The sequence below is a fragment of the Ammospiza nelsoni genome, chromosome 8 (genome assembly GCF_027579445.1).
Source record: "Ammospiza nelsoni isolate bAmmNel1 chromosome 8, bAmmNel1.pri, whole genome shotgun sequence".
NCBI classification, from domain to species: Eukaryota; Metazoa; Chordata; class Aves; order Passeriformes; family Passerellidae; genus Ammospiza; species Ammospiza nelsoni.
In genome coordinates this window covers 27,764,413-27,778,139 of record NC_080640.1, presented here as the reverse complement: position 1 = coordinate 27,778,139, position 13,727 = coordinate 27,764,413, and positions in this window count along the sequence as shown.

Sequence of the window (13,727 nt, the reverse complement as noted above, 5' to 3'; positions counted from 1 at the left end):
TGAACACGAATGAATGAAATTATTTTTAAAACCATTAAAAATATATCATGTTTTTCAATTTCCCTTCACTGTCCCCTGACCTTCTTAGTAGAAGTGAACAAAGTTTGTGTTCATCTGGGACAGCTTGTAGACTTCCAGACCTGAAGTTTCTGCCTTTCTTTATCTGTAATTATCTATTTTTTTATCTTGTAAGGTTACCTTCATCCCTACCATTTACTCAGTTCCCACATCAGTCGTAGCCACATCATCTTTCAAATCAGCCCAGCATTTCAAGGCTGTGAGTGCAAGCTCCTGAGACAGCCACAGGAGCTGTTTGTCTGATACCCTCTGTGTCCTCTTGTGAGCTGGCTCCCTCACTTCCACAGCCACGTTTTCGTTCTGTCTCCCGAGACAAGGTGTTCACTTTGATCTCATCTCTGTCTTCTTTCTTCACACACAGCTTTGGGTTTTCAGAAAGGCCATCTCAGACACCTGGCATTTGGAGGAGCCCACCTGATTTCCCTCTTGACCAAGAATTACACAGTAAAATAGCAAACAGCAAAAGGAGACACTTCAGTCCCCAACTCAGTCAAGATCACGGCCCTCTGAGATGTTCAGTGAGAGTTGTTGGGTTTTTTCTCCCACTACATTTCCAAATCCTTAATTTCTGCTCTGTGACTGCTTTAGGTTGAGGAAGCCTAGTTTTGTAGCAGGTTCAGCTTAGAATGCTGTATGTTGCTGAAGCACACAGTCAGTAGGGAGTGAATGGCTTTAGTCAACAGGTATTTTTGGCCAAGGAAAATAACAATGAAAAAAGAAGTGTGAAGCTTGGCTGAGCCTCACTGCTATCAGAGTTCATTGTGGTTTTGACATCAAAATGCTCTAAATGACCAAGAAAATGATCTGGGAGACACCAAGAAAATGTTATGAAATTTTCTGTGACCTTGCAAGCTTCTTTCACTCCCTTCCCTCACATCTCAGCAGAAATCTGAAGCTGTACCAATGGATGGACTCTGAGAGTCCTCTGGGGCAGGTTAGGTAAACCTGGAGGGTCAGATTTTGACTGGTCCATAAACTGCTGCTCACCGGTAGCAAACACTGCATTTGGTAGTCTTTTAAAACCCTAGCAAAGATTTTATAGTTTTCATTTTTTCCTTCCACTCCAGGCTATCAGCCAGGGGTGTCCTTGTCCTCCCTGCTGGACGCTGGCTGAATAGAGGAGGTCACTATGAGGGAGGGACACTGCTGTCACCCTGCCTTGCTCTGGGATGTTCCCTGAGCAGTGAACCCTCAGGTACTACAAAACCCAGCTGGTCTAGACCATATTCCAAAGGGTTTTACTTGGGTTTTCAGTAAAGGAGCTGGGTATGCAGCCCTGCCCTGGAAGTCAGCTGGCAGCTGCTGTGATCAGACTCACTCTCAGGAGTGAGTTTCTCACCTCACAAGCACAGTCAGGGTTTGATGGGCCACTTGAAGTTTCCTTGGGTTAAAACTCTGCCTCTCCCTATCCAGCCAGCAGCCAGTAGAGAGCAATATTGCACACACATGAGAAATTAGTTCACTAAACTCTATTAGTCTAAGGGGAATTAGCCACTATAATTATTGTTTTCCTTCTCAGTACTGCTGTAATAACTAAGCTATACATAAAGGGGTTTAAGCTTTGCTAATTTTTTCATTCTTCTCAATACTTGCTTTTTATCTTGTGTGTAGTCAATGGCATGTCAAACCTGAAGCTGGCTTATTTGGTATTACATATTTGAAATGATTTATTCACTAAGAACCCACTAATGGGATGTAACACATAAAAATTAGATTAAAGAAAAAATCCTTTAATCATCTAGTTGAATAAAGCTTTCTGCTTCTATGATGAATTTATATATGCTCTCTATTTTGTATAAATTGATATTATTTTCAGAATTCAGTTTGGATTAGTTACCACAAAGGAGTCACAAAATTGCAATGCATGTACATATTACATTAGTACTTCAAGATCTCCTTCAACTCGTGTTTTTGCCATCTCCTTTATCAAATTCAGTCCAAATTTTTCCCTGATGTAATATTTATGCTATAAATATACATGTTATATATATATGCACATATATAAATATATATATAAATATGTATATAAAAATGTACAAGGTGACTCAATTTCTGAAATAAAAAAATTATGTTATAATACTTGTCTGTAATGGCAGTTTTCAATCTGGAGCCTTTCAAGTAAAGAATGGATGATCAAAATTTAATAATTTATCCAGTATATCCTCAAGTCTCTGAACATGGTAAAGGAAAAAAAATACAGAACTAGATACACACTAAATGCATCTATATAGTTTTATAATTGAGCATTTGTTTGAGTCACCCTCAATAAAAAATAAAAATCCCAGACCATAAGCCACCACTGGTCTGTTCTGGAGCAGCAATGATTCTGAACCAGAAATGCCAACATCTCTCCTCACTTGTGTCCAGACTGGACATGCCCTCTGTCTCCCTGAGTATTTCAGGTCCAGCTTTAGGATGTGAGCATCTGCAGCAGGAGCTGGAAGCCCATCCCTCTCCTGACAGGAATACACTCACTGGAATAAAAGAGCACTGAGATCAGCTACATTACTCAAGATTATTACTTTGTGCCACATTGTGTATTCATACTATAATTTACCACCACAGGAGATCCTAGGAACAAACTCAGGGTTTCACAGAGGCCTTTGTGGAGTTGTGGCTGTAATCAGAGGCAGCTACACCATAATGAGGGCAATCAAATCCCACACTCCAGCATGCCTGGGGCCTGCACAGGGGACTGGAGGGGCTTCCCTCCTCTTCCCCACCCACCCACCCACCCAGGAGACAGTGCACAGCTGGTTGTGGCTTACATGGATTTAGGATTTCATTCATGAGTCAGCAGCCAGCGGCTCCTCAAGGCTAAGTTAAAGATGAATGGAATAAATGACCATCAAATCCATGACAAAATTTCCTTTGCTTTGGGAATTCCTCACAAATTGTTGAAGGTGTATTGATTAACTGATCATCTAGCAGAGAGAACAAAGGAGTGGCCTTTGAAGCAGAGAGAGATACTGCAAAAGGGGAAAAAAAATTAAAATGTGGAAAAGAGCAAATTATGTCAACAGAAATAGACATTACCATATTTTTACTCTTCCCATGGAAATCTTTTACTGACTTCCAAGGCGTGCATTTTTTATCTCCAGATTTCAGGTGATTCCTTTCACCTTCCACATGTTAACTCTTATGCTGGCGTACAGTGCTGCCATCAGCTTAGGGATATCAGCATAAAGCTCACATATCCAAGAACATCTGGCTTGCTGGGAGTGGATGAGGATGTTTGTTTTTTATGGATTCAGTGCAGCTTGCCCAAAGGCTTGCAAGGTCATAGATGTGCACAACTGGCTGAAAAGAGCAGGGTGTCCTTGTTTGAATGCTCAGAGCTGGGCACAAAGCTCAGCTCACCATAATGACTTCCCCTGCTGCCCCCATGCCTGCTGGCCACCCCCCCCGGGCAGAACATCTGGTTTCTGGCCTCTGTTCCTTCAGTGTGCCTTGTCCTTCAGCAATCTCTATCATATTCTATGATATTCCTGAATAAAGGCAGCTCAGTCTTTTGCTCTATTTGCTCTATTATTCAGGATTTTCTTTTTCAGGCACTGATCTTTATTAAATTTTAATCTTCCGAGACATGATTGATACAATGACTGGAGAAAATAAAAGAAGCCTGCAGGGCTTCCTCCTCAGGTCAAAAAGCTGTGACAGGATAGCTGGGTAACGTGAAGCAGAAAAGAGCTAACAAATCTCACTCTCTCATTTCTCCTTCTCTCTGATGAAATCCTTGCAAAAGCTCATTAGCTACGCCCACATTCTTATTGTCTTCATCAGCCTACCTAGGTGAAGGCCAGAGAGAGCCCCAGGAGGGCGTGTTGGACAGCAGAGTTTGGAATGGAATGAGTCTGCGCCATCTGCTAACGTTGGTGATAGCAGCATTTCCCAGGAGGGTGTGGGAGCTGAGAGGTGTCTGTGCAGTGGCTACACAGGGAAAAAAGGAAACCTGAAGTCTCCTCAGTGTTTTATTCTCAAAGTGAACCCTTTTGTAATGAGGGGTCCTGGCTTCTACCTGGCTTCTTTCTCTGCATTTCCTTCTATCAAAAAGAAAGAAATATGACAGGGAAGTATTTTCAATATGTAGCAAGACAAACGTGAATAGGAAAAGGAATAAAAGGGCATCTGGCCATCTTCTCTCCTACTCCCACTGCAGAATTCTGGCTTTTCTCTCTTTCTGAAATGGTTTCACTATATTGTTCAGGAGAGGGATGATGAACCACTGAAAATAATTTAGGATGACTTTCTAATAAATCAGATTTATGAAGAGATCTAAGAGTAAATTAGGATGAATTTTTCAGGGAAAATTAATCTTGAAAAAAACTGTGGGAAAAATGTACCTTTCAAGAATTTTTGAGATTTTCTTCCAACAACAACCTTTTGTTGTCCTAGGTTCCATTCAGACCATTAATTAACTTTAAAAAGTAATAAAATAAGCGTCTTTAAAAACTCCTACAGCCAAACCTGATTTAAGATATATAGGTATGGAGATCCTTTTATTTGAGGAAAGGCCAGGTCCTGTGTGCTTTGAGTAGTCCCAATTCAAACTTCTTTCAGAAGAAGTGAAGGGTCCTGAGAACCAAAGAAAAGCCACCAGCACTCTCAGGAACCTTCCCTCCATTTAACATCATCTCTTGCTATTAGCCTGGCCTCAGTTTGCAGCCTGGAGCCTCCAGTCATTACTCCAACCCGATTGTTTTTAGACTGTTTGCACTCAGTCTGAATTTGTTGGGGCTCCAGATAGACACCCTTATGAGTTTGACACTCACAATGAGTTTGACAAACTCACCCTTGTGAGTTTGACACTCACAATGAATTCATTGAAGAGGAGATGGATGTTCCATGGCAGGGTGGGCATCAGCTGTGTTTTTCTGGCCTGCTTGGGATGCCTCCTGTGTCATGGATGTCTCCCAGCAAACCCTCCCACCCACTCTGTGCTGCTCAGGCACGCTGTGATGGCTGTGTGCATCCATAAAGGCACAGAATTAGCTCACAATGCTCAGTTTAAAATAAATTGCTGTGCAAAAAGTCAGCTAGGCTCTGACCAGAGTCCAGGAGCTGCTTTGACAAGACAGCAAAGCAAGCAGCAGAAATACACTTGTTTCCTTCATGTTCTGCAGTCCTTTTTCCTTTGTATGGTTTTTGAATTGTGTTTAACAGTGGAACTGCATCCTGCTACAGCTTCTCTTTGCCTCTGAGGAAAGCTCCAGAGGCTTTACTTGGACAAAAGCTAAAGATTTGTACTGTGAAGGTCTAGGGAGAGATTCAGGGGACTGAAGTTGACACTAAGCACCTGCAGAGGTGAGAGAAACAAAGTTTGAGAGGCAGAGAAATCCTCAGCATAAAAAGAATGAGAAAAAGAGAGAGCTATTGTCCCCAGCAGGGATGATATGGGGATATGCTGGGTCAGGTAGAGAGGCAATCCTGAGCTAATTTCTCCTTTTAGCTTGTGGTATTATAAAAGGTCATTTTGAAGTCTTATTTCAGATTTACAGTAGTTAATCTAACCAAACTGGTTGAATAAATAGAACTGTGCTGCTTCATTTGCTGAACTAAAAATTCTTCCCAGTTTACTGTGCTGATCACCTCCATATTGGTGTGAGTAATAATCACTCACAATTAAAATCATAAACCAAATACCTAATCCATGTTAGCTGGCATTTATTTTCCTCATGCCCCCTCTCAGGCGTGGCAGTGCTCAGGGACAGAGCTGTGTGTGAGTGTCCCAGAGCACACAGAGTGGCAGGGCAGCCCAGCTCTGTCCCTGTGCTCTCCCTCGCTGTCAGCATGGGACACTGCTTTCCCTACCTTGTGCATCCTCACTCCAGGCTACCATGGTGATTCCACAACATCAGCTCAGAGCCTTAATGCAATGAGAAGAGAAAGAAAAATAGATGTTTGTGCTGTCTGAAGGTTCAGAACAGCCACGTTATTTTAACTTAGCAGCACTATGAAGTCAGAAGCCACTTGGATTGCAAAACAATCTATGGGCTGGTACATGTTTCTGATGTTCTTCGTGCACAGCCTTAATGTATAGCACAGATACATCATAAAATGACAAAATAGTTCGACACAGTGAATAGGCAAATGTCGTAGAGGAATTTCACATCGATCCCATTCCATTTACAGCTCATAAATTCACTTAACATTTCCACACACTTCTGACTTTGTCAGTGCACAGCACGAATGCTCTGATTCCGAGGAGATGCTCACAGACTCTCCCCTCAGCCTGCAGTTGTGGCAGTGGGGATGTGTCACTGTCATACTTTCTGAAAAATCCCTTCACCCAGGATTTTTCTCCTGGAAAGATGAGAAGCCTCAGAGAGAAATTAAAACAACATTAGCTCCTTTGCTTCTCCTGTGTTCTGCTGCTTGGGAATGTGCTTTGTTTGGAGATTGTTTTCCCAATATGTGAATTGTTTTTACTTAATGACCAATCACAGTCCAGCTGTGTTGGGACTCTGAGGAGTCAGTCATGAGTTTTTTGTTAGTATCTTGTTAAGCCTTTTGTAAGTGTCCTTTCTCTATTCTTTAGTATAGCATTCTTTAATATAATATCATAAAATAATAAATTAGCCTTCTAAGAACATGTGAATTGCTTTTACTTAATGATCAATCACATCCGGCTATGTTGGGACACTGAGGAGTCAATCACGAGTTTTTCATCAGTATCTTGTTTAGTCTTCTGTCTGTATCCTTTCTGTTCTTTAGTATAGTTTTAGTATAGCATTCTTTAATACAATATAATAACATAAAATATTAAATTAGCCTTCTAAGAACACAGAGTCAGATTCTTAATTCTTCCTTCAGTCCTGGGGACCCAGAAAATACCCCAGGGATGGAAATATGTAAATGGCTTTAATGCCTTCTTTTTGGGGACCCATAAAATACCCCAGGGATGGGAACATGTAAATGGCTTTAATGCCTTCTCTTTGGTCACCAGAGCACAGAGCTCAGGCAGGGAGCACCCAGGGACACAACCAAGGGACAGTGCAGGCACCACAGTCACCCCCGTGTCAGTGTTAACAGATGGGGCTGCAGTGGGTGTGCTGTCCTGGGAACGGGATGGCTCCTGCTGGCATTTGCAGCCCCCCTGTGCTGGAGGGAAAGCTGGCCACCCAAGGAGAGCCCCTGCCCTCTCAGTGAGCCACGGGCTGTGTGTCTCACACCCTGTGCTGCCAGGTGTCGCGGTGCAGCGCTGTACAAGCCGGTCTCTTGTTTTGGGAATGCCATTATCATTATCAGGGCTCTGGAAATGTGCGAGCTGCATATGTACAACCAGCTCAAAGCCAGACAAAGCAAAGGTTAATTGGATAAAGCTGTTAGTGGTCGTTGTGCAAGGCAGAGAGGAACGTCAGGTTTCAGTATGTGCTTGTTCCCCTCAGCAGATGCAGAGGCTGGTCCTATCCCTGCTGGCTAATAGCTCATCTTGTTTCTTGTAGGAAGCATAACCCTGTCTTCCATTTAACAGCAAGGATGGAAATTGCCAGAGTGAGAGAAAAAAACACCACTATTTTGATGTTTTCTTTAGGAGGAAAATATAATTGTGTGAATGCACTAATTTATACAGAATTCTGTGTGCAAGGACAGCAGCAAAAACAAGATATATTTTCTTAAACCTCTGGGGAGCAGCGCATTATTTATTTAATATTGAATAACCCATAGAATAATCTGTGAAAAATTATTTGTGTTTAGTTCAAATGTCTCTTGCTCAAAATGCATCCTATACCACAATGTGAATGTTACATATTAGTGTATTTTAATTAGTTAGAAAGGTTTACTTTAGAAAAAAATAGTTTGATGAAATAAACTTGTGTGATGGTTTTACATTGCAAATACATTTTGCTGTTTTATTAGGCCTGTAAATTCATCTCAGTGGCAGCTAAAGCAAACAACAGAGAAAAGTTACATGTTTATAGCTGCCAGAGCCAGTAATTTAGAAGAAGAAAGTTTTAAGCTCCTTATGTGGATGTAGTGAAGGCCATGATATTTCAAGGTGATTTTGAGGGCAAACACTTTTATAAAGATTTTGAAATGCCTTGATAGGCTAATCCAGCTCATGGGTGTTGCATATCAACAATAATCACTTTCCTTGGAGCTGTGTTCTTCCCACAGTTGGCATCCTTGCTGCACCTCCCTGCCAGGTCACTTTTGCAAAGAACCAATGTGGAGATAAAACTTTTCCACCTTCAGAGCTGTTTCTTACAGGTCAAAACTAAAGGATTTTATTGAAATGTTATGATGAAAAACAAACTACATGCTATGTAAATTCTTAGGTGTCGATAAGCAGAGGTTATCACTGGCTACTGCTGTGAAATCTGGCACCTTTTAAAGGAATATTTCTTTTTTAAAAGAAAAAAGCAAGAATTACAGTTAATTCTGTCCTGTACATTGCACTGGGAGTGATATATGAGTCTTATTACTATATAAAGATTTATGAGAGACCATACAACCCTTGAGAAGAAAAATCTCCCAAATTATTGCATTTTACCTCTCTAACCTTTGCTTTTATGCAAGGTTAGACTGCATATTTAAAAACAGTACTTGTCACATGCTTTCTTTAAAGATAAGACTGCTGAAGGCCAGGCTGAATTTGCCACCCTAAGCACCCTCAACACTGCAAGCAGCATGAAGAGTTTGTCAGGTCATGATTCCAATTTGCCTGAGAGAGGAGAAATTATTGCATTCTCTGGTACTCACATCCTTATTCAGGCAAAGAGAAACTTTTCCAGAGATGTTATTTATAAAACCTTTCTTAACCATTTAGTTAAGTAGCAAAGAAATAGCTAAATAATTGTTTATTGTACTGGTGGAAGAAGAAATTAAGTGTAGAGCTGCTAAAGAAAAGGAGACAGTGGAGGCAAAAGGGAAGGGTAGAAGGTGAAAGGAATGGAACTGAATTTCTTATTTTCTTCTCAGTAATTTGTCTGTTGTAGTTGTCCATTTCAGCATAAAATTTTGCAGTGTATTGAAAGTCATCAGCTATGGATGTGGGAGATTTAATAAAACTAATTTCTTTTTGACTGATAAAAAGAAATTTTCTGAGTCTACAAGAAGGTTGATAGGGAGTGTGTCAAAAGACAAGGTTTACCTAAAACCTGATCATGAACAAATTGAGGCAGCTGGAGGTTTAATGAACAGGATTGCTTTTAAAATTCAGCTTTTCATAATAATTTTCATAAAGAAATGCTCAAGCATCGACCTCAGCAGTGAAATAAATCTTTCCCATGCAGTGAGAGGAATGTCAGCAGTGCCCAGTGCTCCTGGGCCTTGCTGGTACAGGACTCACTGCCCACAGGGGATGTTTGGTAAGGACACAAGGACAGGGGAATTAGTGATCTAGCAGAGATGACTCCATGATGATTCCTAGGAAATATTTTATTCCTTCATTTCAAGGAGTACAAATGAAGAAAGCTATTTCTTATAATTTTGACTAGTGCTTCTCTTTAATGATCAATTCATACTAAGGTTAGAACTAGACAGAAGGAAATTCAAGCTTAATCTCATTTTGACGCAGAGTAATTAGGCAGTCCCCAAGAGCAGATGGTTTTGTGTTGTAATTATAGTGCCCTCAGATAATCACTAAAACAATACTCACAATTACTCTGTGATGTGTCTTGACAGATTCATAAATTGAAGAAAACTTTCCTAGGTCCCTTACTTCTGCTGTGTTCTTAAGTTTCATTTAGGAAATGCACTCGTGTGTATATGTGAATGACTTGTGCCTGAATTCAGTTACCAGAAGTGCCTTGCAAGAGTAAAATCTGAGATTTGTCCTGCATGCAGGCACCTGGTTCTGCAAAGGCAGTGTGCAGGGGATTATGTGCACAGGACACAGTGCTCTGGTTTCCAAGGAGACACACACATCATCCTTGGGGTGACAGAGACCTTGGCAGAGTGAGAGTGGCCACAACAATCCTCTGTTTATCAGTTTCCTTTCTGATTGGAACACAGAGCCAGAGCCTGGTAGCTCTCTAGTGCCTGCCCCCTGGCAGCCATGAGCTGTCAGCTTGACCATCTGAGTTATTTCTGTTAAGGAGCAACTCACGTGGGGGCTCCTGGAGTGATTAAAACCATCCAGGTGTTTGTCACCAATAACATGCAATAATTCAGGTGCTGTTTTCTCTGCTGGTCACCCCATGGCTGGCAGTGATGGGGCTCTTGTGCCACCCACCTGCTTCCAGCTGGAATAATCTCCAGCAGGGCTCAGATTAGGGAGGCAACACTGGGCTCTGCCATCAACAATCAGAATTATACCCCAGTGCAGACACTGCCTTTAGAGCAGCAAAAGCTTGTGGTGGAAACCCCCTGGATGAGTGCTGGAAGTGAACTTAGAATAATCTCACTGAAAATTAAATAGAAGTGCTGTCTAGACACCTTGTTCTGAAATAATCTTTTATTCTGTTGACAATTTAAGTGGATTTTCTAGTCAAATTGCATTAAGCCTGAGTTTAACTCTGTGCCTGTGAACATATATATGAAATAAGGCACCAGGCTGGAAAAATCAGTGTTTCAAATTGTATCCAGCAGAGATAGAGTATAACAACCCTGTGTCTTAATGGCTTCAGTGACAAGCCATACTAAGGTAAAGTGGAAGTTTTTTTATTCCTCCTCAAAAAGTGAAGTTATTTGTAGGTTATTTTGGTAGGTGTTCTGAATGGAGTGCACAAAACTGCAGTGATGTAGCTGACAGGTAATAGGAGGCAGATATGAACTATAAAAGCAATCACATTCCCATCACCAGGTAGGTTGTAAAATCTGGGTTTTTCCTCACACTGTTAATTCAAGCAGCAGCACCCTCTGGATCAGATCAGAAAGTAGCTGTAAAATACAAATTCACTATCAGGTGCTGCTTTTAATTCCTTGGATGTAGGATGTCTCTCAGCTTATCCATTCTTGTTGCCCTCTAGAATCCAGCTGTAGATAATGTGGATAGTCATGTTTTTGTTTTTTTCTAATTGTCTGTCAATAACAATGTATTTATTAAATTACTTATAAGATGCCAGACCTTTTAAATGCATTGTTTTAGTAAAGAAGGTGAGCACGATAACTCAGTTTCTTACATGTGCCCAGATGACAGTGCTGTGAATTCTCTTATCTCTCAGCTTAATTCAAAGATAATTTTCACAACTTGATTTAGGCTTGTAGCTTCTCCAGATGTGTTCATTGAGGTAATAGATGGGCAAAATAAAAACAAATCAATGCTCACATCATCGTGCATGCTATATTTGGCTCAGGCTGAATTATATGTAATATGCTAAGTGCATCTTTCTTGCCCTGTAGAAAAATAAGTGGGAAAGACAACCCTTTTGGGGTTGAGTAATTGCATGGAGGATTTTCTGTAGGAGATTCTGCAGCTTCTTTTAAAATTCCACAGAAATTACTGTAAAGGAAAATCTACACATGGAATGAAAGTGTGAGAGTGCAAGGGAATGAAAAGCTCTTCTGATTAACTTGTGGGGGCTTGTGGTTGAATATTGGTGTGGTGTGTTCAGAGGGCACTCAGCACCCCAAGCAGAACGTGTGTGCAGCTGGGATGTTTGGGAGGCAGCTGTGCTGCATTGCTCAGCTCCTGCCTGATGGTAAATGCAGGGGGCATTTCTAATGCAGTAGTGGGGAAATGTCCCCTGGGGCAGACAGAGGCAGTGCCCTGAGGGAGGAGTGTGAGCAGTGCAGCAGGTGAATGTGACAGAGGAGCAAAGTGATCTTTCTGAATGAAGCACAGCAGAGCAGGATTTTGTTTTGCAGAGCTCATGTTCCTTTTGTAAACACACTGAGGCAGCTGACCACGGTCAGAAACCCCCCAGCAGTTATTATTCTGTGTTTTACAAACCTGGTGGTTTGGAATGCATATGGTCATTTCAAAACCATGGCTTTGGCAGAGCACTGTGGCCACAGGAGGATGATCATTATTACATTTGCTGTTGTTACCATGCCAATGTGGGACTGTATGAGACAGAAATCCCAATGAAAATCTTTTATAGCCATACTGGAACAGCTAAATAAAAGGATTTTTTGAACATACGGAACATTACTGTTCCAAGGTATTTTGATAGAAAATGTCGTCTGATCATAATGAAATATATCATGACTACAGGTTGATTCCCTCAGAATTTCATTGAGAAAAAAAGGTAACATTCCTGCAAGACAAAACATTACGCTTTAGCATTGCAAAACAAACCATTTCAAATATAATTTAGAATGGGATAAAAATGAAATATTTACAACAGGCAGGAAAAGAGGCAACATCAGAAGGAAAAGCAAAATGGGATGCTTGGACGAGATGCAAACATTCCCTCATCGCTGCCCTTGCTCCCTTCATTGGGAAACATCCTCCTATTTGACCTGATTTTAGAAGAGAATGAGAAGTTACATATTCTAGCAAAAAAAACCCCAAAAAACAAAACCTCAAACCCTCTAGTTCATAGAACCCTTTAACAGGATTACTTGGCGTGCTTGTTTCCAGTCTCATCCTCACAGGTGGGGGTAAGCAGTGTACATCAGGTCGAGGCCATGTCACTGCAGTTGGATGTTCACCCTTTCAAGGCCAGCTGTCCATGGAGAGCTGGATCTCCTGCTCCTGACCAGCAGGGCTCTGAGCCAGTATTGGATGGGTGTCAGGGAGGGGGCCAAGGACATTCCCCTGGGCAGAGGCTGAGGGCTCAGAGCCAGCAGGGCACAGGGCAGGGCCTGCAGGGCACAGGGCAGGGCCAGCAGGGCCAGCAGGGCACAGGGCAGGGCCAGCAGGGCACAGGCTAGGGCCAGCAGGGCACAGGGCACAGGGCAGGGCCAGCAGGGCACAGGGCAGGGCCTGCAGGGCACAGGGCAGGGTCAGCAGGGCACAAGGCAAGGCCAGCAAGGCACAGGGCAGGGCCAGCAGGGCACAGGGCCAGCAGGGCACAGGGCAGGGCCAGCAGGGCACAAGGCAAGGCCAGCAGGGCACAGGACAGTGCCAGCAGGGCACAGGGCCAGCAGGGCACAGGTCAGGGCCAGCAGGGCACAGGGCAGGGCCAGCAGGGTACAGGGCACAGGGCTGGGCCATCAGGGCACAGGGCAGGGCCAGCAGGGCACAGGTCAGGGCCAGCAGGGCACAGGGCACAGGCCAGGGCCAGCAGGGCACAGGGCAAGGCCAGCAGGGCACAGGTCAGGGCCAGCAGGGCACAGGGCACAGGTCAGGGCCAGCAGGGCACAGGGCAGGGCCAGCAGGGCACAGGTCAGGGCCAGCAGGGCACAGGGCACAGGTCAGGGCCAGCAGGGCACAGGGCAGGGCCAGCAGGGCACAGGTCAGGGCCAGCAGGGCACAGGGCACAGGACAGGGCCCAGGGCAGCCTCTCCCAGAGGGCAGGGCAGCACTACAGCAGTGAGTTCTGAGAGCCATCCCCGGTGTGCAGAGTTAATCAAGTTCTGGCCTAATTAAACCACGCTGCTGCTGTTATGTCTTTGTGCCCATGGTGTCCAAGACAATAAGCTGCAATAAAGGAGGCCTGGCAGTGTGGCTTTATGCATCTCTTAGCAGGTCAAATAACTGTGGTATATGTGTGCTGATCATGCAGAGAGACAAAAGGCTAAGATTTGTTAACTTTATCCCTCCTGCAAAGTTAAATTTGATACCTGTTTGACAGTGCTAATTAAACTATATTTCATTC